At 45.1% G+C, this 22,447-nt stretch overlaps 1 protein-coding gene across 5 annotated transcripts in view; it reads left to right on the plus strand.

The window, feature by feature from the left end:
- The first annotated feature begins 2,796 nt into the window (after nt 1-2,796).
- The window catches only part of FARP1 (FERM, ARH/RhoGEF and pleckstrin domain protein 1), a 303,222-nt gene continuing 283,571 nt past the window's right edge, over nt 2,797-22,447 (plus strand). For 2 of the 5 annotated variants that reach the window (XM_024123132.3, XM_024123133.3), the window contains exon 1: nt 2,797-2,906. The gene's annotated coding sequence lies outside the window, so the exon portion shown is untranslated. Of the gene's footprint in view, nt 2,907-2,936; nt 3,001-3,531; nt 3,558-3,764; nt 3,793-22,447 lie in introns of those variants that run through there. The other 3 variants (XM_055089686.1, XM_055089687.1, XM_055089688.1) reach the window with 3 other exon arrangements.

Genomic DNA, 22,447 nt, shown 5'->3' on the forward strand with positions numbered 1-22,447 from the left:
GGTAAAGGAATTTAAAAAGCGCTTTCAATGAGATTAAGTACAAAACCCAGAATGTTTGTTTGTGAGAGCTGGAAGGAACTGGGGGAATTGGCTCTCCCAGCAGGATCCCCTAAACCTGTCCTCCTCTTTCTTTTCCTTCTTCCCCACTGGCTACTACCCTCTGCCTATAAAGCCTCCGACTGTGTCCTTTAAAAGTCACCTTCCCTCAAAAACAAAATTAAAAAAAACAACCAGCATCAGATGTTATGTATCAATATTATGATCATACACATGTAGAGCGAAACAACACAAACTTTATTCCAGACATGGAAAAAAGATGATGAAAAAAAAAAAAAAAAGAAGATGAAATAAACACTGTAGCATGTGGAAAATGTCTTCCAAAGAGAGTGACTGGGTAAATGTCACTTTTCTAATTTTTTGTGATTTCTACAAGTTTTTCGGTTTTAGCTGTAAGGTATGGCATAGCACCTTGCTTGCTACTGGGTGAAGTGCCCAGACTGGCAAAAAAACAAAAAAAAAAACAGCACTGGAGGGCTTGTTAGAAATATCGTGCCTCAAGCTTACTAAACCAGATCTGCATTTACCAGAATCCCAGGTCTGCCACAGACCTGGCCACGCACTGGGATCACCTCCAGAACTTTAACAATACTTATGCCTGGGTTCCCACCCCAGAAATCCTGATATATTTGGCTGGGGTGAAGCCTTGGCGTTGCGGGTTTTTTTCAAGTCTGATGTGATTCTGTGATTCTGAGACCCAGTACTCTAATTTGGTGGTTGTCAAAGTGTGGGCCCAGAGCCCCCTGGGAACCTGTTAGAAAGGCACATTCTCAAGCCCACTCCAAACTCCCTTTCCTGGAGTTTCTGATTCAGTAGGTCTTTGAATCAGCCCACCAGGCAATTCTGATGCCCACTGAGGTGGGAGAAGCCGATAAGGTAGGTCTGGGGAGGGGCCCAAGAATTTATATTTCTTAAAGTTTCCAGGTGCTGCTACCGCGACAGGTCCAAGAAGCACACTCAGAGAATCACAGAAACCTCTGATCTATGGTTTGTCCAGAGCCACGCCTCCAGGCCACTATTGCTTCTCTTCGATGACAAACTTCCCATCTGCTGTTCTTTGCAGGTTTGAGGCCCAGATGACCCTTTTTACTTCCACCTTCTCCCAATATACAGACGTTAAAAAAAAAAATACAGTTCAGCACCTCAAACTCAAAATATGTCTCTTTGCTTCAGAAACTACTCACACTAGCTACGCACAGGTGACCCCGTCCTTCTCAGTCACCGTGTTCTCGTGTGGACCCACTGTATCACAGGGGCCCCTGTCCTGCTCCTCTTTGAGTTCAGTCGTGGCCTCTCCCAAGAAACCTGCCTCGAGGCTGGAGGTCGAAAACTTCTCTAAGGCGCAAAACGACCAGAGTTCTGGGGTCAGCGGCCGTCAGGGGCGGGTGCCCACTAGCCTCGGCATCTAGCAGAGGGTCGCTTTCGTTCCTAACCTCCTGCCGCGCGTCCTTTTCCCTCCACGTGCAGCGGGCCCATCCACAGCGAGGAGGAGAAAGGGCAAGAGCAGGGGCTGAGGAAAGGGGGAGGGAGGTGGTAAAGCGGCAGCTCCCAGCTGGGGGTGGGGGGCCCAGGGACTTCCCCCCCTTAGGTGCCTGCCTGCTGGGTCCTGAATCTTGCTTCCTCCTCCAACGAGTTCCGGGAGCTCTGAACAGGAATCTGCAAACCTGCTAACCTATTTCACTCCTTTCCCCCGCGGGGCACTGCTCCTGTCCTCGGAGGGGGCGAGTAGGGGTGGGGACTGTCGGGGGATTCGCGGGGGTGGGGGGAGGACGCTGGGCCGCGGCGGGGGGAGGGGAGGTGACAACTGCCCCTCCGGGATTAAGTCCCTCGTAGCCCAGGGTGGTGCCGGAAGCCCGCTCCTGTGGCCCCGGGGAAGGGGTGGTGCTCGCGGGTCCCTGCGAAGCGCCGCTGTCCGCGCGACAACGTAAAGTCGTAGGTGGGCACCCGGGCGGGGCTCCCCCTTGCACAACCTCAACAGCGACCCGCAGAGTCCGCGCCACCGATCCTCCTCCAGCTGCTCCAGGTGTTGTCCGTGCGCTCGCCTCCCGCTGCCTTAGCTCGCTTTCAACCACAGAGGCTGGACTGGCGCGTCCCTGGTGGCGCAGCGCACTCCGCGGAGCTTCCTGCGCTCGGCCCCGCGGCGCCGAGCGGAGAGACCGGCTCCGGCCGTAGGACCAAGTAAGGCGCGGATCCGAGGTGGGCTCGCTCGGCCGGGGAGGGGCGCTCGGGCGGGCTGCCCCCCGGCGCACCTGCCCCAGGGGCGGGGCGGAGCGGGGCGGGGCGCGCCGGCGCGCAGGTCGCGGGCGCGGACGCTGGAGGGGGCTGTGGCTCTCCCGCTGTCCCCGCGGCTCGGGCTGCGCGGCGCCCGGGCTCCCCCCGCTGAGGGGCCGGCCCAGGCCCGGGGAGGGGCTCGCCTTCCTTCACTTCCCGCTCGCCGGTCTGGAGGCGGCGGGGCCGGCGCGGGCGCAGGGCTGCGGGCGCTCGGCTGGCGCGCGGGGCGGGGACGCGGCCGCCGCCCGCTTTGCGCCGCTCCTCCCCGCGCGAGTGGCGCTCGGCCCGGCGTCGAGGCGGCCATGGCGACCCTGAGCCCGCTCCCCACCCACCCCGCCTGCTCCGCCCTCCCCTCCGCCCCGCGCCACCTTTGATGGCTCGGACCTCGGCCGGCCACCGCCAGCCCCGCTCGCGTGTCCGCGCCGCCGCCGCCGCCGCCCCCGCCGCCCGCGGGTATTAATAGCCGAGCGTCCCCGCCGCACGCGCAGCCGGAGCCGCCGCGCCCTCGGCCGCCGGGAGCTCGGAGCTGCGGAGCCCGGAGGCCGGGAGTGGGAGCCGGAGCCGCCTGCGCCGTGGAGGTAGGAGGCGCGCGGCGAACAATGATCCCGGCGGACTGGCGGCAACTTGTGCGAGTCGGGCGCCCGGAGCCGACCGACCGGGGCGCGGGTGGAGGTAGCTGCGTGGCCCGCGGGTCCTGCCAGGAGGAGGGGGCGGCGGGTGGGATCGGGCTTCCCCTACTGAGGCGGGAGAGTCGCTCTCCGGGCCCGGGGCGGGCAGCCCGGCAACAATAGCCGGAGCTCGGGGGCCTCCGGGTTCCGCGCCGCCCCTTGCACCCTCCTCTCACCTCCAGGGACTCGGGCTGCGGGCTCCTCGCGCGTTCCCTCTCGCCTCCTCCGCCCCGCGGCGCCCTTCCCCCTCTTCCTCCCATCCCACCCGGCGCGCTGACAGCGCCGGACGCGGCTTCCGGACCTCCGGCTGCAATCTCGGCCCCTGCGACCGACCGCGGGCCGGGGAGGAGGCCGTTGGCGCGGCTGCCACCGCGCTGCCGGGTGCCCTCCGCTCGCCCACGCCGGCGCGAGGACCCCGGTGGGTGACAAAGAGGAACACGCCCTCTGCCTAAGTTAGATTTTTGTCCCTCTTTGCCGCCAACATTTATGAAGAGCAAAGTTTTTTTTTTCTTTCTTCCTTTTTTTTTTTTTTTTTTTAAGCAAAGGACAGAGATTTTTGTGGTGAGCATTTCCAGACAACAACTTCTGATTGTGGTTTTACGATTTAAGTTCCGGAAACTTTAGCTGTGTGATCCTGCTAGACCTTTGAGAGTGTGTGCGTCTGTGTGTGTGTGTGTGTGTGTGTGTGTGTTTTGTTTGAGGGGAAAAAATGAGTTCCCCGTAATCAGTCTGGATGTCGTTTACGGCAGTTGGAGCCCAGCTGGAGTCTGTGCAGGATCCCCCAGAAACGAGGGAGGTGAGGCGCACAAAGAAACGAGGACCCTGGTATCAGATCAGCCCCTTGAGATGTGGAGAGACTGCCTTTCATCTGGAATAGTTTAGCCGGCTCAGCCTGTCTCTGATTCTTCTGGAGTACCATGGTGGCCTCTGACTGTTTCATTTTATTATTGTTGTTGATGTCTTTCTTGTTAGTTTCCCAGGTTTGACTTGCTCAGCCCCGCCCTCCCCTGTTTCACGGTTCCCCCTTAGCCATGGCTTTTGGGGACCCCCATCTCCCCCACCCAGCAGGCAGGGTCTTCAGCAGAGCCAGACCCCAGCCTAGCAATGGGTTAGGTTCACTGTGCTTTGCATGTGGTGACTTGGCCAAGCCCATTCTAGAACATCTTCCAGCATTGTCTTGCTTTTCTTATTCAGTCTAAACAGGACAGAAAGGAGGAAGAAAGGCCTTTTTGGTCCTGAGAGCTTTGGGACATTTGCCTTAAAAATTGCCCTCATTGTTGCCGTGAGGCAGGCCCTTCTGAAGTCTTCTCCCTTTGGTTGTCTTCCCACATTCCACAACCTTCTGGCCGGGGGTTGACCTTCAGCCTTTCCTGGGGGTTGGTCTTCTGGGTTTGACGGTTTCTGATGATGCTCTTCGTGTGGGTTCAGCATCCACATGGCTCACTTTATATTCCTGCAGCATCGTTCTGCAGCAAGGCACCAATATTGGAGTTCCTCCAAGCACAATGAAACGTTTGTGTTTTTAGAATGTCTGGCTAATAGAGCTGCTTCTGGGTAAAATGAAGAGACACATTATTGGCCAGTGGCTGGCTTGCTGGGCGAGGTGTTGGTGGAAATAGTGAGCTGCTAGCCCAGTGCTTCCCAGAATCTCTTCTTTATTTTCTGTGGACGAGAAACTTGAAATACTTGGTGATGATGTAGCTGTGCTCCGTAGGGTCACAGATTCGGTAGCATGCCTCCTGTGAGTTGGGGTGTGGTTTTTCATTTAAGGTGTTCTTCCCCTGTGGGAATCCTGAAGGTAGGTTTATAATGTCCCTTTTCACATAGTTAGTCTTTTTCTGGAATTTTATACAGGGATTGAATTCCTTAGGTCTTAAGAGAATACTAATGGTACTCTGCGGGCCAAATTTACCAAAAGGAGATTTAAAAATCTATCCTAGATAATTTTCTTCTGGTATGTTGCAGTTATGTCACAATTATCTTAAGACCATGAGGAACCTGGGTGAATATTTTTGTTTTGCTTTTTATTTAAGAAACTGTCCAAGGAAATGGTTTTAAGAAGATAAGAATCGAATATAGTATTGAAAGGGTTAGGTTTTTTTTTTTAAAAGTGGAATTCATCCTCTAATAGTCATTGAGCTCTAATATTCATAGAAGAGTTTAATTCATTTGGAAAATGATATGTATTTATAAGGAGGGTGCCTGTGATAGACATCAGAAAAGAAAACCTTTTTCCATCCTTGAGGAGGTTAGAGAATGCTGGAGAAGAGACAGGAGCCCAATTTTTGCATACTGAACATTTTAGGAAAGACGGCATTATGGCTTTCTCAGAGGATGAGGAAAGTTGTATGGATTTGTAGGTACTTGGCTAGTGCTTTGACAGCAAAAGCTTTTGTAACTGGCCTTGCTTATTTTAGAGACCTGCCTAGTGAAATGCACTTTCCCCTTGAACTGAAGATGCTACAGACAAGAGAAGGGCTCTTATAATCCCCAAATACAGTCACTCAAGTCCTTTCTACTTTGGGTGCACAGCTATTCCAAGTGTTGCTTACCATTGCCTGGCAGGGGAGAGGGTGGGCTTTTAAAGGTTCGTGGGGCTGCACCTCTCATATTATTTGGTACTTTTGATTGAAAGGAGGGCTCTCCAAGCCTGACTTTTGAATGGGAAGCGGTGGATCAACTTTAAAAAAATTTTTTTCCTTGCTTTTTAATGGTTAGAGTTTCTGCTGTGGCCTCACTTCATCATAGGCCCCTCACCCTCTGTTTCCGCCAGGTTACTGCCTTAAGCACTTCCACATGTCTGGGAAGAGCAGAGCCCAACGGTTTCCATTCAAAATTACTTGAAATACTGATTTCACCAGTCCTTTTATGCCAAATGCTGCCTTTGTTTTTAATCAAGAAGCCCCCAGAAACTTTATTTTAAAGTGGAGAAACTGGCTTTTCATAGGCTGCCCTCCTCCTGGTTTAAGTCAGTTAAAAATGTTTTGCCAAGTGGATACTTTGAGCAGAAGTGGACAATTGGTACCTATTCAATGTGGTGCTCTAAGCCTTTGATACTTGTGAAATAAACCAGGGACCATCAGGTACAACGTGCCTCAGCATGCTCAGTGCTGCCTAGGAACTCAGGCAGTTTTCTTATTTAGTGTGGGATGGAAATCAGACGGCAAGATGGGCAATTTAATATGGGAATTCATCATTTACACTGAATTAATTTCATGTGTAAAATGGTCATATTTGTGCATACGTTTTCAAACAAAAGGGCCTCAGGCCAAACTGGATTACCTTTAACTCTGTACTATGTAATATTCCTCACCAAAGAGTGACTCCACTTTATGTGTAGACTTTGACCTTTTCATAAAGGTATCTTAGAGAATAAGTGACTTATAAATCCAGTATTACGTGACTTTCGTTTTTTGTTCTCATCATATTAATTCAGGATCTAGTATAGTGCCTGGCACATAGCAAACCCTTTCTAAATACTTGCTGAGTGAATAAGTAAACCTAATTTTCATGTCCTTTCAAGTTATTCTTTAAGGTTTTTTAAGGGAAATTTGATATTAGCCCTGACAAGTTGTTGTTCTGGGAATGTGGTATTTGATTTCATTTCTGTTTTTTTCTAATTTAACAATTTAAGCTAACCTTTAAAGTTGGGTATTGTAAAAATATACAGGCTCATTAAAAAAAAATCAGACAATAAAAGCATGAAGAAGAAAGTAAAACCTACCTGAAAAAATTAGCTTCTGGGATAACTTTCCCTTTCCTTCTTAGAGATATATTTTTTAGAAGTTCCATTAGTGAGCATCTCTTGGGGGTAACCTCAGTTTTTGTGTGCCTTTCAATTTGTCCCAGAATGATGAGCTACCTGGGCATGCAATTCTGGGTTGTTGATCCTGTATTCATCAACTCTCTTTTGGTTCGGTTGTTGTCGCGGTGTCCACTGTCAGGCTAACTGTTATTTGTAAATAGTCTGTCTTTTCTCTCTGGCTGCTTTTAAGATCCTTTGGAGTGCTGCAGTTTCACGAGGTCTAGATGTAATTTCTCCTTTACTTTTATTCCCCTCTCTCCGCCTCCGTCTCCTTCTTTGCCCTCCTCCCTTCCGCCATCATCTTGTCAGTGTGTTCCTTTCTGTTGCCCTGTAGTATTTCAGTGTCTGGCTGTGCTACAATTTGTTGATCTGGTCACCCTTGGCCACTCTGGCTGTTTCCAGTTTGGGCTGTTATGAATAAGGCTGCTATGAACATTTGTGAACAAGTCTTTGTGCGGAGATCTGCTTTCCTTTTTATTGCTCGGTCTTATGATAAGTGTATGTTTATAAGAAACTGCCATCTGTTTTTCCAAAGTGTTTGTACCATTTTACATTCTCGCCAGTGATATAGGAGTGTTCCACGTACTGTGATCCTCATGAACACGTGAAATTATCCATCTTTTTCATTGTAGCCATTCTGGTAGATGTGTAGTGGTATCTCTTTGTGGTTTAATTTTATATTTCCCTGAAAGGGAAATGATAAGTTTTCCTGTGCTTTTTGGCCATTTGTCTATCTTCCTCTGTGCTGTGTCCATTAACACTTTGTTCTTTTTCATTGATTTTTGTCTGATTGTTTTATATAGCTTTTGAGTATAATTGACATACAATGAACTGCATACACTTAATGTCATCTTATTTTGCAATTATAGGAGTTCTGTGTATATTCCATATACAAGTGCATTGTTAGATCTATGTATTATGAATATTTTTACCAGGTTATTTTTTAATCTTTTCCTCTTTTAGTGGTATCTTTTGAAGAGCAAAAGTTATTAGGGAAACATTGTACATGGTCTACTTATTGAACTTATTAAAGGTCAGGGCATTTTTTCAGCTTTGGAAAAATAACACATTTTTGTGTGTAAGACATAGACTAATATTGCTCTGTTCAAGAGGTCAGACTCCATTTACTTCATGGGGATGGAGCAGTTCTATTCTTTCCTAACTAAAACTGAGTTGAAAAGACATGAAAATGAAAAAACAAAAAGACAAACCCTGCTTATTTTGAAAATCTGGGGAAACAAGGTGTTTAAGGTTATGATCAAATAGATTTCTGAAATTCAGAATCGAATTGTTTGTCTTTTAGCACAGAGAAAGATTGTGGAAAATAAATATTTTTGAAAGCAATACAAAAAAATGGTGCCCTGGGTAAAAGCAAGATGTAACATTCTAAGAAGAGGTTGGAATGGCACACGTAGGTGCTTGTAAAAGGAGTTTAGTTTCCCTATTTTGGCATGAATTATGTAGTGTTGTTTATGTATTCTCATTTTCTGAACCAGATAACAAGCATTGTTGTCAGGTCAGAAAGTACGTTTTCCTGATTTTTGTTTCTCCTGCCCATAGAAGGTAAATAAATATTGCTTGACTTGAATTAAAAGTTTTGCAATGACTGAAACAGAAACAGACTCAAAGAAATAGAGAACAGACTTGTGGTTGCCAAGGGGGAGGAGGGTGGGGAAAGGATGGATTGGGAGTTTGAGGAGATGATTAGCAGATGCAAGCTATTTTATATAGGACAGATAAACAACAAGGTCCCACTGTAGAGCACAGGGAACTGTATTCAATATCCTGTAATAAACCATAATGGAAAAGAAAAATAAATAAGTCAATAAGATTAAAAAATTTATATAAGGAGAACACCATGACATTTTAGAATACGGAAGTTAGAGACGGGGGTCAAAGGTCGCGAGGGTTGGGAGTATAGGTGATAAAATGTGATGTTGGGCAAGTTATTGGTGCTCTTTTCCTAAAACATGAAGGAAACTTCAAGAGTGCATTTCTCTTCCAGTGACGGAATCTTTGACTAATAGCAGTGAAAGTCATCAAACAGTTAGTTGCCTCAAGTAATAATAAGAAGGAAGGGGCTCCCGGTTCAATGCCTCAGCTCACAGCGTCACCCGGGACCCAGGTTCTTTCTGTCCTTCCACCCTGCCATCCCAGCTTGTTGCTTTTTGCACTCTGGCTTGTTGCCTAGCGGTTAATTAGACTGCTGCAGCCTGATTAGCTGTTACGGCGAAGCGCTGCTGCAGCTCCATGCCTTTTACTCTTACACAGTCGGTGTCGTTGGGCCAGTGATGGCACAGCCTTCTTCATGCTCCTTTTGTCCTTAAGCAGAGTGCTTCTCAGAAGCCTCCAACATTTGTTGGTCTTTGAAGAAGGATCTGGGGAATATTTCTGTGCTCTGAAAGAGAGACCCAAGGGCTGGACTGAATGTGATGCCTGGAACCACAGCAGCCAAAATTGTGACTAGCCTTGGGGTGAAGGCAAGAGGGTGATGGGCTGAAAGATGGAAGCAGAGTTCTTGTGGGCCTCACTTAGTCACTGATCTTACTGCACCTGGAGCTTACTACACTAAATAATAGCTAATTTTGTATACCAAATAATGCAGACCTGGACTTAGTGTAATAAACAATAAGTTTACCCACTTTCTAATTCTGTTATTGCCATCCAAAGCATCTTGACTGATATATTAATTGGAAGCCTTTATCTTTCTTTTTAAAAAAATTTTGTTTTTTTTTTGTTTTTTAAATTAAGTATAGTTGACTTACAATGTTAGTTTCAGGCGTACAACACAGTGATTTGATATTTTTATAGATTATGCACCCTACAAAGGTTATTTCAGTATTAATGACTGTATTTCCAGTGCTATACATTACATCCCTATGACTTACTTATTATATAACAGGTCATTTGTACCTCTTTTTTTTTTTTTTAATTTTTTATGTTTTATTTTATTTTTTATTTTTTTAATTTTTTTGCGGTACGCGGGCCTCTCACTTTTGTGGCCTCTCCCGTTGCAGAGCACAGGCTCCGGACGTGCAGGCTCAGCGGCCATGGCTCACGGGCCCAGCCGCTCCACGGCATGTGGGATCTTCCTGGACCGGGGCACGAACCCGCGTCCCCTGCATCAGCAGGCGGACTCTCAACCACTGTGCCACCAGGGAAGCCCCATTTGTACCTCTTAATCCCCTTTGCCCATTTTGCCTATCGCCCCACCCTCCTCCCCTTTGGCAGCCACTAGTTTGCTCTCTGTATCTGTGAATCTGTTTCTGTTTTGTTATATTTATTCATTTGTTTTTTAGATTCCACATATAAGTGAAAATACAGTATTTATCTTTCTCTGTCTGACCTATTTCACCTAGCATAATCCCCTCCAGGTCCATCCATGTTGTCACAAATGACAAGATTTCCTTCTTTTTTATGTCTGAGTAATATCCCATTGTGTATATATACTACATTTTCTTTATTCATCTGTCATTGGACATTTAGGTTGTTTCCATGTCTTGGCTATTGTGAATAATGCTGCAATGAACATAGGGGTGTGTGTATCTTTTTGAATTAGTGTTTTCGTTTTCTTTAAATACCCAGGAGTAGAAATGCTGGATTGTATGATAGTTCTAGTTTTAATTTTTTGAGGAGCCTCCATGCTGTTTTCCTTAGTGTCTGCACCAATTACATTCCCACCAACAGTGCTGGAGGGTTCCTTTTCTCCACATCCTCACCAACGCTTGTTATTTCTTGTCTTTTTGATGATAGCCGTTCTGACAGGTTGGAAGATTTGATCTTTCATCTTCCATTTAACATTATCTATGAGAAAGAGTTTATTACTGTTAATTATATGGAAAGTGGCTTAGTGATCACGTCAAGTCACCGTGAGAGATGAGCTATTTTTAAGGACTTTACGTATTTGATAATGTGTGCAAATCTTGTCACTAAGTCTGCATGATTTTCACCTTTTCCTCTTATGATGGCCTTGCAGGACATCTGCTTAGCATTGACCATTTGGGGTTTGGATAACAAGACATACTTGATGGGAATATTTCATTTCTTTAAGAAAAAAATGATGGCAGTGCCTACCAATTCTGTCAACCTAGAATGGCATTTATCTGCATGTTTAATATTGCTTAGGAGATTTGTGAGGCCATTATTTATTTATTTTAAAAGTAAATTTATTTATTTATTTTTGGCTGCGTTGGGTCTTCGTTGCTGCGCGCGGGCTTTCTCTAGTTGCGGCGAGCGGGGGCTACTCTTCGTTGCGGTGCACGGGCATCTCATTGTGCTGGGTTCTCTTGTTGTGTGGAGCGTGGGCTCTAGGCACGCGGGCTTCAGTAGTTGTGGCGCACGGGCTTAGTTGCTCCGTGGCATGTGGGATCTTCCTGGACCAAGACTTGAACCCGTGTCCCCTGCATTGGCAGGTGGATTCTTAACCACTGCGCCACCAGGAAGTCCCTGTGAGGCCATTATTAATCAGAGATTAATATCTTCCTTTATAATCTTGCCGGATCTTTTGGTTGTCTGGCATGAAATCTTACTGGGGGCCAATGTTATTAGTAGAGTGAACTGCTTGGAAATGTCAGGATTTGGGTAAACTAAAGATTTACCACGTTGAAAAATTAGACACAGATATTTGTGAGCCTGTAAAGAAAAGTTGAATGATTTTATAATAACCGTAATCCAAGCAAATGAATTGAACGGAAAATATCCTGGTGAACAACTTGCAGAATATAGAACCACAATATTCCTATCTATTTTTATTTAATTGATATGACTTTAAAAAGGAAATCTAGTCCTTCCCCCACCTCTTACTATCAAGATGGTCAACTGACCAGGGTAACTTGCATATTCACTGCTGTTTTATTTTTACTTCACTTTATGTAAGGACTTATCAATTCAACAGATATTTATTGAACAGCTGTGTTGAATTACTACTTACCATTGGTGCCACAAAAACAGGGTACAGTTCCCTGCTCTCAGAGTGTAGCATACAGACCAGATTGGAGAATTATCTAGATAATTACAATATAAGGTGGTATATGACCAGAGCTTTGCAAAGGGTACTGTAATCGTGGAAGTGTTCAGGATAGTAAGACATTGGATTCTGGTTGGAAGTTGCATTTAAGTTGAGCTTTCAATAAAGAAGTGTGTTTTGTTTGTTAGCTTGTTTATTTTAGTGTTCCCTTTGTAGTCTGTTTATTATAACAGGATTAGAAAAGTATTTACTTATAAAACAGAAAGTAAAAATCCCTTGCAATCCTTCTGGTCAAAATTTATGAAGATTAAGATTTGATTTATTTCCATTTGACTTTTGGCATATTCGATATATTCCCAGTATTTTTCTCTATACATACTAACATACATTTTTAAAAACTGGGAGAATGATGCATGTATAATTAGAAGTCACTTTCCCCCCATAACATTGTCTGAGTGTTTTCCATACTGAGTTTTCATTGAAATGAAAATGTTCAGTGACTATATAATATCCCCCTGTATAGTTCTACATAATGAACCTAATGTTGCCCTTTATCGGTCATTTCTTCTGCTTGCAGTATTTGGCTGCAGTGACAATCTGTACATAAATCTATGGAAAAGAGGGTCTCTTGTTGCAAGGGACAGACACCCACCTTGAGTTATAGGAAGCAGAATAGGGGAATTTCGTAGCTCTCAATTCCAACCCCAGAAAGGGCAGAGGTGGGTCATCTCAGGAAGGGAGACCTGGGTCCAAAGACTCCAGCCACCTGTGGGGCTGCCCTCACAATGCCCTGCTTTTTCGCTAGGGATTGGCTTCATTTTCCTGGTTCTCTCCACTGGCACTTCGGGACAGTTTGCTGGTGATGGTGGCGCTGTCCTGCATGTTGCAGGAAGGATAGCATCCACGGCCCCGCCTTGAAAGTCAAGCGGTCCTTCAGTCAATTAGTCACAGCGTCACGCACGTTCCATTCCCCGGGATAAAGCATTCATGCCTCTCCTGCTGTGATCGAGAATCACCAAGTTGGAGTTTGAACCCCCATCTCCACCCCTCCAGGGAAGGACTCCTGTTTAGCCCAGATGAAGGGCCCCTCTTGTGATGGGTGTGTGTGTGTGTGTGGGGGGGTGTACAAGGATGGGGTGAGGGTGGGGAACAGCAGCCTTTATGGGTAGGATTGACAGGCAAAAATAAGGGGAAAAAACTTCCTGGGGGAGGGATCAAAAGGGAAGGAAGGAAGGGCAGAGATAGGAAGGAAAGGCCTTGGTCCACCACCATCCAGGGCTGTGCTGAAGCTCGCAGGTCCCCATCACTTAAAGGTTGATGTCTGAGCCCCGAGAGCAGCAGTTCTAACCTAATGTTCCCTTGTGAGGGGCGTCATAGTGATTTGTCCCTGATTAGACATTATCCCCAAACAACCTTCCTCTCGCTTGTACTCAGACACACCTTCCGGAATGGGAGGAAAGGGGTAGAAATCGATCAAGCTTGCTCGGTGTGAGTTTATAGCAAAACTGTTCCCTGCAGAAGCCCACCAGGTAGGCTGGGATGGGAGGTGTGCCTGTGTGTTACTTTCTCCTCACTTGTGACGACTCTTTATGTGCCCCCTTTCTCTGTTGTTGGTCAGAAGCACTCAGTGAGCAAAGGTGTTAGTTCGTGGCAGCCCTAGTCCGTCCCTAGCAAACAGGGCTGTTTCAGGACAACCATATGTTGAGAGGGAGGATACCCATTTGTGGCACAGCCAAGCCATGCCCATTTTTCAAATTCCCAGTCAAAGCAATGTCTGTGTCTCAGTTCCGCTGGCTCACCTTTTGAGATTATCCACAGAAGCGTTGGGGAAGCTGACTGATGCATAACTCGTTTTATCCATAGAGTATCTCACATCGTTAGTTATTTCCTCCCCGATGTATGAATTTTGCCTTTTTCCCCAGAGTTAGTTTCTGGAGGTCAGGGGCCATGTCTCAAACTTCTGTTGTATCTTCTAGATACTTAGAAAAGAGCCTTTCTTTGATGGATTAATGAAAATCTTATAGGATCTTAGGCAGCTAGAAAATCACAACTCATTAGATTCTCAATAACTCTTCACAAGCTAGAAAGAATAAAACTGATCTATCTCACTTTTAACAAAGATCTGTCAAGCACCTTTTATCCGGAGGGCGCTGCTCTTGAGATTCACGTCGGTGAACAAAACAGGCCGAAAAACCCTCGTCTTCATGGGGACCATATATTTTTCGGGGTCCAAATTGAGACATTTTTGACCCTGAAAGGTGCTAACTCCATGGGCTGCCAGAACAAGAGGCGTCTACGTGGATGGTCACCCTCGTGCTCAGAGAGTGGCCCAAAGTGGGGGGCTGATTTTTCCCAGAGACCGTCAGACTGCTTTTGGGACGGTTTGGGGACAGATACAGTTAATCTCCTGTGACTTCAGGGATGAGCCCCAACGTTTACTCACCTGGCACGTGTTTATTGAGAACCTGTGAGGTTGTATCAGTTTTCTCCTAAAAGATTGTTGGCTCCCAGGCAAGACTCTTCATAGGGACATGCAAGTGGGAGATTGTCCTCAGCTGTCGAGGAAGATACTGAATGGAATTGTTTGAGAGACGGTGGACTCCTGAGATACACATCACAGGTTCCACGTCGCTTGCTTGCAGAAGTCCTTTTGATCAGCGTCTGTTGTTTTTTTTAGATTTGGAAATCAACAGGGCTCTAGGCCCTGAAGGTGATTTAACAGATATACTTCTTTTTAAGGGAAAAAGGAATGGAAAATGTTTTGGAAGGAAAGCATATGTGCATTAATAATTTTAAAAAAATAATATACAGTAAAAGTGACTCTTTCCCCCCGTGTACTGTTCTGTGAGTTTTACCACGTGTACTGATTTGTATGACCAACACCACAATCAAGATATGGAACATTTTCAGCAGCTCAGAAAATTCCCATATGTTGTTCCTTTGTGTCACCCTCCTCTGTCCCCTGCCCCAACCCCTGTTAACCGCTGATCTTTGCTCTGTCACTCTTTGTTCTTTTCCAGAGTGTCTTATAAGTGGAATCACGGAGTATGTAACCTTTTGAGACTGGCTTCTTTCACTCACACAGATGTCTCTGAGATTCTTCTAAGTTGTTGTGACCATCTTTCTTTCCCTTCTGTTGCTGAGTTGTATTCCATTGTGTGGATGTACCACAGTTTGTGTGGCCATTCAGTTGTTGAAGGACACTGGGGTTGTTTCCAGTTTGGGGCGGTTGTGAATAGAATGGCTATAAACGTACAGCTGCTAGAAGCTGTCACGTGCAGGTTCTGATGTGGGCGTGATTTCTCAGGGGCAGAGATCCAGAAGTGGGGTCTTCACCAGCACTTTTTATTGTAGCCATTTTAATAGGTGTGTAGTGCTGTGTCAGCAAGGCTGTTTATTTATTTTAAAATATGCTAAGAAAACACCTGTACAAGGGGTTTATCCAAAAATAGGACTAAATCATTTCCTGGACTACCTAGCAGAGGCTTCATGAACTCTGTTAGCTGCCCGTTTTTTGAAGGGGTAGATCAAAAAGAGCAATTGTGTATATAAAGTCTGTAACAATGCCAGCAAGAAATAGATGTAAATAACATGTCCTGTAGATACTTATCTCAGAGACCTGATAGGGTGTATAGGTTTGATGTCAGTAAGTATCTTGTTAATTCTCTATATGAGTATACAGTGAAAATGATTAAGAGATAAAATTACAGAAGCCGCTGAAAGGCAGTATAGACATGGAGGAAAGAACACAGGCTTCGGGACATGTATTAGTTGTCTATTGCTGTGTGACAAATTCCTCCCAAATTGAGTGACTTACGTCAATAGTAAATACTGTCTTTCACAGCTTCTCTGGGAGTGGCTTAGAAAGGCAGCTCTGGCTTGGATATTTGTAGTAAAGATGTCAGCTGGGGTGGTGGGATCTGTTTCCAAGGAAGCCCATAGGCTCCTCGGGCAGGCTGCTCGAGTGTCCTCACAGCATGGCGGCTAGATTCTCCCAGAGTGAGTCATTTATGAGGAGACCAAGACAGAAACTGCCATGATCTAGGCTGTGAAGTCCTACTTTGTCACTTCCAGATTCTGGGTCACACAGGCCAGTCATGATTCAGTGGGAGGTGACTACCCAAAAGTGTGGATGCCAGGCGGCAAGGACCACTGCGAGCCATCTTGGAAGCTGGCTACCACGGGCCTTGAGGGACCTGTGTTCAAATCCCCGCTGGCCACTCAAAAGCTGTGTGGTCTAGAGCAAGTCATGTCATTTCTGAGTCCTACTTTCCTCTCATTTTAAAAATGGAGGTAATAATACCTACTGAATAATAATTATTGAGATACAAATCATGGATTCTAAATAAATTGCTTGTCAAAGGCTTGATGGTTAGCATTTGTTAAGATTTGGAATTTTGGAAATTTGGGATTTCTTTGGGGAATTGAAGATAATATCTAAAAAGGGATTGTCTGGCAGTTTATAGAAAACTCGTGACATGGCAGGTGTTATTTGTATTATTAAACCATGAAGCTTTGAATCTTAACTGTGCAGAACCTGTCAACAAAGATAAACACATTAAGTAATGACATTCTTTTTAGCAAAGGTATTGGTCACAGCTCCATTCACTTTTAGATTCTGTGTATTTTTTTCTATATATATGTATTTGTTCTTCCTTTCTTGAAAGGAGAAAGCCAGTTATTGTGAATTAGCAAAGACCAAATTCCTCATCTAATCTGGTTCTCAAGTCCTTACTTTTAATAATACCCCCCAAATAAGAAATATGTTATTTGCGGTCTGCTGTATTGTGCTAGAGGAACTCAAGAGAGACATTATGGATGAGTTTGGAGATGTCTGGAGAGCAGGTAAGAAGCATCAGCTCACTGCATCCTCTTTATAGAGTGTTTAGAAAATGCTAACTTGTAAAAGTAATTTTAAAATACATAAAGCATCTCCACTTGCTTTATCGGAACAGCCCAGAAAGCATTCCTTTTCGAAGTGATTGTGATGTGGGATAATGTAACTCTGCCTGTTTTGCTGTAACTGAGAAGCATGGTTGAAAGAAATCAGGCGTCTTGGCCCCATTTTCTTTCCCCGCCTCCTCTGTTTCACTCCTCCCCCGACCTGCCGCTATCCCCGCCCCCATGTGCCGTTCCTTTATTTATTTATTTATTTATTTATTTATTTATTTATTTATTTATTTATTTATTTATTTATTTATTTATTTATTTATTTATTTATTTATTTATTTATTTATTTATTTATTTATTTATTTATTTATTTATTTATTTATTTATTTATTTATTTATTTATTTATTTATTTATTTATTTATTTATTTATTTATTTATTTATTTATTTATTTATTTATTTATTTATTTATTTATTTATTTATTTATTTATTTATTTATTTATTTATTTATTTATTTATTTATTTATTTATTTATTTATTTATTTATTTATTTATTTTTTGGCTGCGTAGGGTCTTCTTTGCTGTGCACGGGCTTTCTCTAGTTGCGGTGAGCGGGGGCTACTCTTCGTTGCGGTGCATGGGCTTCTCATTGTGGTGGCTTCTCTTGTTGCGGAGCACGGGCTCTAGGCGTGGGGGCTTCAGTAGTTGTGGCACGTGGGCTCAGTAGTTGTGGCTCGCAGGCTCTAGAGCGCAGGCTCAGTAGTTGTGGCGCACGGGCTTAGTTGCTCCACAGCTCTTCCTGGACCAGGGCTCGATCCCGTGTCCCCTGCATTGGCAGGCGGATTCTTAACCGCTGCGCCACCAGGGAAGCCCTGTGCCATTCTTAATACAAACCACAGGAGCCCTCATCCCTCACATCCTCCCATATGTACACCTGCCGCTTCCTCTGCTTGGTATGTGAGAGCTTTCCACCCAGTCCCCGCCCACCCCCTTCCAGAAGCTTTTCCGAAGGCTAAGATCTACGCTGGGGGGTGCTAACATCAACGCTCTGTGTTTATACCTCTGTGTTTTTTCTCTTCCCCACTCCTTTTATTTATTGAGCACCAACTTGTATTGAGCACTTCTAAGTCCCAGGCTGAATTCTAAGGCTTTACGTGTACAAAGTCATTTGATCATACCAACCATCCTAATGTTTAGTCCACATTTTATATAAGAGGAAACCGTGGCACAAAGAGGTTAAATGACTTGCTGAAGGTCACATAGTTTTTTATTGGGAAAAGCTTTGGAAGTCTTTTCCCGTTTATTGAGAGTAACTTCCTCTGAAGTATTTCACACCCTCCACTTTCTTAGTGCCTGGTAAAGCGCCCAGAACATAGTAGGTACCCAGTAAATATTTGCTGAAGCTTAACTCTCTGAAGAGGCAAACTTTGTCTCAAATAATTTCTTTCCATTTCTTTGTAAAATGTAGTCACCCTTGACCTTCTACAGGATGATGAGGTTCTAAGGTTCTGAGCTTACTTCCAATGTTCTTCATTGGAAGTTCTTCTTGTAGCAGTTCTTGAATGTTCTTCTCTTTTCTCTGGGGGTAACTTACCTCTTTTGGGATTATACTCTTAGCTTGTTACTTAAGAGATGACCACATATGTTTAAAATTCTGTATAAGATGCATGTGTTTATATGCATTGAGAAAAGGGTGTTTTACCTGTGGTGTTCTTTGGATAGGAATAATGTGAGTGGTTTTTATTTTTTCCTTTGAACTTTTCTGTGTTTTGTAAATTTCCTATAATGAATTTTTATTGTTTTTATAATTAGCCAGCCGTGGTATTTAACGTGAGAAAAGTAAACTGTTTCTCAGAGGTGGAAGAAAAGAAAAACCTGTTCAGATTTTTTCCTGCAAATTAAGCCAAGCCTGGTCACATATGTAAACAGTCACCTGAGACATACTTGGGCACTGCACATCTTTCCCTGCTGTGTTATTGAAACCACCTCCTTGAAGATCACTTTCTTCTTCCCTAGTGTTTCCAAGGGACCTAGCAGTAATATAGATGCTCATGACACTTGGGTGAGAGATGGTGGTCCAGGGGAGATGGTTATCAAAAGGTATTTTTAAATTTCTGGGTTGGAAGTTCAAGGTTGCCTGGGGTCTGTGGTTCAGATCAGTGGAATGCCTTTGTTTTGGAGGTAGAATAATTCATAAACATGAACTCAGACTCTAGGTGCCGTTTGAGAATAGTAATTCCAAGGTGACATAAATAAATCCCAGAGTTGGCGTTATCGGGTCCAAAGTTGGTGGTGAGGCTCAAGACCTGTGGCAGGGGAACAGTGGCTTCTCCCAGGCTGGTAGGTAAATTAGCAAGGACTGCAGGGGATAAGAAATTGTCCCGGTGGTTTGATTCCTTTTATTTTAAAAAAATGGCTGTGCTTTGCTGTAGGAAGACGAAGCTGAGAAACGCAGAAGTTGTTTGTCTGCTTGCCATGCCATGCTGTTTGGGTACCACTTGCCTGTTTATCCTGAGGAGCTAACTAGGGTGGGTATCGTCCTAGTTCTTCACTCCCACTTGCTCTCTTCCCCTGGCATAATTCAGTGCTAGGAATGGCCCTCAGTTCTACCAGCTGAAGGCACAATAAGAAAAGTCTGTCTTCAGGGAGACGGTAGGGAAAACCCAATATCCCGTCAAAACCCATCCTCTGAAAACTGCTTGAAAGTCTCCTGCATGGGCTAGAAGGACAAACAGCACATAGGAATCATGTCCGGCTTCTTCTTGGAATCAGAATTCTGGCTGCCATTTTTGTAGCAGGTACTATGCTAGACGGTGTGCTTGTACTTTGCACGTATGTTTATTTGGTCATTTACTCAATGAGGAAGGTATTAGCTCCATTTTACAGAAGAGGAAGCTGAGACTTAGATTATTGGGTAGCATGCCCCCACGGTCACACAGTTAATCAGTGAAATCAGGCTTTCCTCAAATCCATGCTCTTCTTTGTGGCTCAGTTAGGGATCTTCTCCAGCACAGCTGTACCCAAGCACGCCAGACTAAGGCGGCGTGAGCTGGATCCTGCAAGCTCAGGATCAGACCCTGCCTTTCTTTAAAAGTGTGTTATTTTGTTCATTGTGAACTTTAAAAAATTACTTTTGATTTTCAAAAAATTCGTTAAAAAAGATTATCTTAGTAATTGTGTGTTTTGGCACCCCCTTAAAGTTTGCGTACAAGGCCAGGGCCTCACTTAACCTCACACAGGCCCCAGGCAGCAAGCAGTTCTGGAGACAGAATGCAGACAGTCTGATGAGCCCACAGAGGAGTTCATCTTCCTTTGCGGCACTGTGATACTATTTTATTTTCCCCTTCAAGGCATTTTAGTCACCAGTCTCTCTTCTGTCTCTGCTGGACACAGTGGCTGGTACCAAAGGTCACTTACAGAAGCTCAGCTTTGAGAAACGGAAGCCCAGGCCTGAAGAAAGCCTGTTAGGTTTGTGGAGGCTGGTGTTTTGTCGCTTGGTGCTGATGTTTGGGGAGCTGGCGCGGGAAGGAGATCTGTTTTCAGATTGAAGCTACATAATAAAGAAGCTGTGCCATGAGGCTTTCCCCAGCACCGATGCCAGCCTGGCAGGTGGATGCCGCAGCTCTGACGGCAGGGCCTGTGCGGTTCAGGGCCGTGAGCGGGCCAGCCTGATGCAGAGGGATGGCTGCCTGCTTCCCTGTCCCCGGCATGGCTTGCAGAATGGCTTAGGTGGCCTCAATGGATCACAAGCCTGGCCTAATGTATTTCACATGGGAATCGGCTGTGTTTCATGGAGTCTTTTTTTTTCCTCTTAATAAAACATTTAAAAATAACCTTGTTTCTTGTGTGTGTGTGTGCGTGTCTTTTTTTTTTAATATTCCATGACGAATTTATTTTACTGAAGTACAGTTGATTCACAATGTTGTGTTAATTTCTGCTGTACAGCAAAGGGATTCAGTTATATATATATATACATTCTTTTCCATATTCTTTTCCATTGGTTTATCACAGGATATTAAATATAGTTACCTGTGCTGTACAGTAGGACCTTGTTGTTTAGCCTTTCTATATATAATAGTTTGCACCTGCTAATCCCAAACTCCCAGTCCATCCCTCCCCCACCCCCTCACCCTTGGCAACCACAAGTCTGTTCTCTGTGTCTGATTTCTGCTGTACAACAAAGTGATTCAGTTATACATACATATATATATATATATATATATACATTCTTTTTCATATTCTTTTCCTGCGTGTCTTTTTTTAATTGCAGAAATAACGGGATCATGGTAGAAACTTTGAAAAGTGAAGAAAAGTAGTCTGGCAACGCGCACACACATATACACACCCTCACACACAGATTGTTCTCTTCTTCATATTGACCTTACGTAGTTTTCTTTCCTTTCCTTAATTTAAAAAAAAAAACAGCTTATTTTTAGAGCAGTTTTCGGTCCACGGCAAATGGAGCGGAAAGTACAGAGTTCCTGTATACCTGCTGCTCAGCCCCTCCCCACTTCTCCCATTACCAGCCTCTGGCATTTTCCTTAGCTTTTAGATTTTTTTTTCCTATGTTTAATTTTTTTCAACATTATAATACATTGTACATATGTTTTGTGAATTTCTCCCCCCTAATGTTGCTTCAGTAGTCCTTAAATTAACGTGATTAAGGGCAAAGTTCTCATGAGGTCACTTCCTGTTGACCTTTCCTCAAAGGAATGCAGCTGAGCTCACAGTGGAGAGGGGACCCAATTGACCTGCCCTTTGAATATTTATCATGTGGAGATTTCCCAGAATGTCCTTAGAAGGATGTAGGGACATGAAGACTCACTGCTCCTGCCTCTCTTATCGCTGGATTTTTTTTTCCTCATGGCATTTGTGGGAAGGGGTTTGGGATCTACTTTCTGTTAGAAGTGTGTGTGTAGTCTTCCTCGTGAGTTAGGAAATAGAACCGTAGCAGCAGTGTTTCCAGAACAGTCTTGACTGTTAAAGGAAACACCTAACTCTGAGGGATGCTTCTGGCAGTGAACACTGCTGTGAGGCTTGCCTGCTTGCCAGCTTGGGGGTCGCAAAGTGGTGCAGGGTTTCCAGGGGAGGGGGTGGGTGAAAACTGGGAACACACGGCTGCCTTCTTAGTGGTGTGTGCTGGAAAAAGCACCTTTCCCTTGTGTACCTGTAGACCCTGGTTTATTTTGTTCACTTCTCTGCAACTACTGCCTAGCACAGGCTGTGGCCGTTGTCAGTGGCCATTAAATCTTTGTTGAATGAAGGAAAATGAGACCCCCTTTGGGGCCTTCTCGGTAAAATGAGCTGAACCTCTCAAACCTAAGCCGACCTTCTCACCAGCTGTTTGGCCCCCATGGTCTGTAAAGGCCTTGGACTGATACTCACACATTGATGGCAAATCTAAGCTTATTCATCACCCTGCCCTCCAACACTGTCTACTTTCGAGAACCTGTCCTTTAGCTGCTGGACTTGATTTCAGGCTCTCTCAGGCACAGGCCTGATTAGCCTCTTGAGAAGTTAGAGATTCTTAATGTTCTGTGAATGGCTGAGATACCTTGCAAATCAGGAGCTTGACAACAAGTGCCCATTTAGAGGAAAAAATAACTTGTTTGGGGGCCATGATAGCCTACATACGCGGGCCTCTCACTGCCGTGGCCTCTCCCGCTGCGGAGCACAGGCTCCGGACGCGCAGGCTCAGCGGCCACGGCTCACGGGCCCAGCCGCTCCGCGGCATGTGGGATCTTCCCGGACCGGGGCACGAACCCGCGCCCCCTGCATCGGCAGGCGGAC

The sequence above is a fragment of the Physeter macrocephalus genome, chromosome 13 (assembly GCF_002837175.3).
Source record: "Physeter macrocephalus isolate SW-GA chromosome 13, ASM283717v5, whole genome shotgun sequence".
Lineage (NCBI taxonomy): Eukaryota > Metazoa > Chordata > Mammalia > Artiodactyla > Physeteridae > Physeter > Physeter macrocephalus.